Source organism: Phalangium opilio, unplaced genomic scaffold, assembly GCF_054372755.1.
Source record: "Phalangium opilio isolate 3A_F unplaced genomic scaffold, DU_Popi_V2 ptg000077l_1, whole genome shotgun sequence".
Classification (NCBI taxonomy): domain Eukaryota; kingdom Metazoa; phylum Arthropoda; class Arachnida; order Opiliones; family Phalangiidae; genus Phalangium; species Phalangium opilio.
This window is the reverse complement of record NW_028324185.1, coordinates 377,775-381,041: the sequence shown is the minus strand read 5'-3', so window position 1 is coordinate 381,041 and position 3,267 is coordinate 377,775. Positions and strand designations below refer to the sequence as shown.

The following is a 3,267-nucleotide window of genomic DNA, read 5'->3' as shown; positions in this document are numbered from 1 at the left end:
ATGTACAAAAAAGGAAAAGAGCTCGAAGCAACTTTTGAACAACTGAAACTAAAAGTATTTATCCAAGAGAGACAAATAGGCATCACAAATTACAAGCTCTTTCAAGCACAAATGGAATTAAAAGAAGCGAAGAAGCAAGCAGAAGATGCTGAAAGTTGCTATGATAAAATGAAACCAAGCATAGACAAAATTAAGAATAATGATAAGGATATATTGTTCTGAATCCGGGTGAAAAAGGTGAAAATATTATTTTTTGGAATAGCGGTAACATTGTGCAGAAAACGTCGCCCAAGGGACGTCCGAAGAAGCTCAACGTGAAAGATCAATTTCTTTTAGTCTTAATGAGAGATTTAGCTGATCGCTTTTGTATAGCACCCAGTACAGCATCCAATTATTGCAAAACATGGATAAATTTCATGTATTTTCGTTTAGAACAAATTAACATCTGGCCAACGCGAGAATAAGTTGACGCAGCTATGCCGGATGATTTTAAAATTAGTAATCCCAGTACTCGTGTTATACTTGATGCTACAGAACTTAAATGTGAGACTTCCAAGTTTTTAGTATTGCAATCTGGCTCATATTCAAACTATAAATCCACAAACACTTATAAAGGACTTATTGGAACCAGTCCAAACGGCTAAGTCACATTTGTTTCTCATCTATTCACGGGGTCCATCTCCGACCGGGAATTAACTCTGCGAAGTGGTTTTTGTAATTTGAAATTCTCCCCTAATGATAGCGTTATGGCTGATAATGGATTCTTGATTGAAGATTTGTTAGAAAAAAAAAGGTGTTAAACTGAATATTCCTCCGTTTCTGAGTGGAAAGGGCCAATTTAATAAAGAAGAGTTGGAGAAATCCCAAAAGAATGCGGCTCTGCGCATACACGTGGAGCGGCGAATTGCAAGAATAAGAGGATTCCATATTCTTGACCGTCCAGTTCCCTTGACTCTTGCACCCGTAATTAATCAACTATGGACAGTTGTTGCGAACTTTCAAACCCCTCTCGTTAGGAATAAAGAAAATTTAAACAATGGACACGGATGAAGTTTATGATGAAATCTTAAAACCAGCTAATGCAACTGATTTTGAAGATGATTTTCAAGAAGAAATACTACCGCCTGATGAAAGTATGTCTGATGAAGATAAACTATGCCAACCAAGTGATTTTAATTCCTACGACAGCGATGATCAAGAGATGCCTATAATTAATGTGGATTCTTCCCTCAGCGATTCATAAATAAAAAATGTAACAAATCATAATGTATTACATAACAACTCATTTTAACAAGTAATTTTTAATTTTTTTAAAGTCAAAAACATCTTGGTCCACTGAGAAAATGAGATCAAATTGAAAGGGATATTAAAGAAGAAATTTAACACACTACTAAAAAGTTCTTTCCCTTTAAGAGTTATTAGGAACTAGCTAAGGTTGGTAGCATATGAGTAAAGAAAAAAGATTTCAAAAGCGATTCTATCTTTTCCCACATCTTCTTATTGAATCTCACTCTCACTATTATCAAGCCGGAAGGAAAATAAGTTACATAATCACACCATGTTACACCTGATAGTGCCATCTGCCCAGTAACCTGATAAAAATGGTTTTCCGTTAATCATTTTTACTCTAAAATCTTCATTCAAAACTTCCGTCGGACTTTTATTTATTGTGGACCAGGGGCATTTTATTTCCAAAAGTCCATAAGGTTCCGCTTCACTTGGGTCTTGAACTAGATCATCTGGAGACGTTCCCAACCATGGTTTACTAGGATCAACAATATATCCTGAAGGATGAACCGTAACGTCATGACCCAAGCTGAGCATTTTTTTCTATACTTATTTCTTGCAACAATTTCCCACCTTTTTCCGTACTTTATGGCATTCAAATGTCCAATATCTTTGGGCTTTACGATATTTTTGATACCAGCTTCACTCCAATTTTGATTTCTTCTTTTACAAACTAGCCCAAAAATTGAAGAGTTCAATCTTGTTGTTCGCGCCTCCTTTAAACTCTTGTGACTCAGATTCATCTCTAGTATTAACTTCAAGCTCAATAGCTTCTTGAACTGAAAGTTGATTTTTCTAAAATAAACATTTGAAAAATTAAACTCCAAAATGACCAACTTCTATACAATCGAAATGCATACCTTCAATAATACAGACTCCAGAGGACCGAAGTATCCTGGCAAATTCTTGGAGCTCCAAGGAGTACGTGGATTAGAATGGATCGGGATTTTAAACCTATCTTGAGGTTCATTAGCATAGGCAAATAGGATGTGGCTCTCGTAGATGTCAAGGTTATGAATAACTTCAAACCATCTTCATTTATTGAAAGCTGTAAAGCAAGAGGCGAACCTTCAGGAGCTTCTCCGATTCCGATTCTGGTTTTAACCCACACAAATTCTTCTGGATTCGGTAAAATACTCGCCCAGTCATCTTTTACTCCGTTGGAACTAAGGTTTTCAATGAAAGCCTTTGAAGCTTTGCACACTTCTTTTTTATCAAGATTTGAGCTTGCGTCATACATTTTACATAGCATGGGTTTATTTTTCCCATCTTCTTTCGAGGCTTGGAAATTAACATCTATTACTGAGAAGGGGGTCGTTTTTTGGCCTCTGGGACGATTCCACTGTTGTGGCTTATCTGTACACGAAAGTTCTTTTGGTGGATTGACAACATTTTGACTTCGTAACTGCGCAAGAAGCCTCAATAAAGCAATACCATGGTTGCATGCTCCTGAGATACCGGCTGGACAACCACAATACTGATCCAAAATTGAAGTTGTTGATATTTTTAGTGTGCACAAATTGTGTAGGGGTTTTCGTTGTTCCTTTGACTTTTGAAGCATGTCGCCTTTACGAAAACTCTGTCATTTTCACTGAATTTTTTTATTTCTGGTCAGTTAAGTTATAATTTATAATAATGAATAATTTCCTTCACTTACAGTTCTGCTTTGCTCATTAAAGAATCGGAAACAGTGTATTCTTCAAAAAGAAATTTATAGCTCCTACGGTAGTGTAGAGTTGTTTTGATTTTAGACTTTAAAATGATTTTATATCATTTTTAGTTATTTCGGGTACATCTTCAATAGTCTTATGATACCCCACAATCCACCTTATTTCCTATCGCCGGAAGTTAGGCTTATCTCGGGATTCATGGAGGGGAGAAACGGGAAGAAAGTCGTCCGTCGTCTGCTACAAAGGCTGCGATTCGGGAAGTTGTTTTAAAGCGGATAAACGCGTTTGATTATCAACTTTAAGATTTTTT

General features: G+C 36.3%; 1 pseudogene; it reads left to right on the top strand.

The window, feature by feature from the left end:
* The first annotated feature begins 224 nt into the window (after positions 1-224).
* LOC149656073 (uncharacterized) lies at positions 225-1,022 on the top strand (annotated as a pseudogene).
* The last annotated feature ends 2,245 nt before the right edge of the window (positions 1,023-3,267 follow it).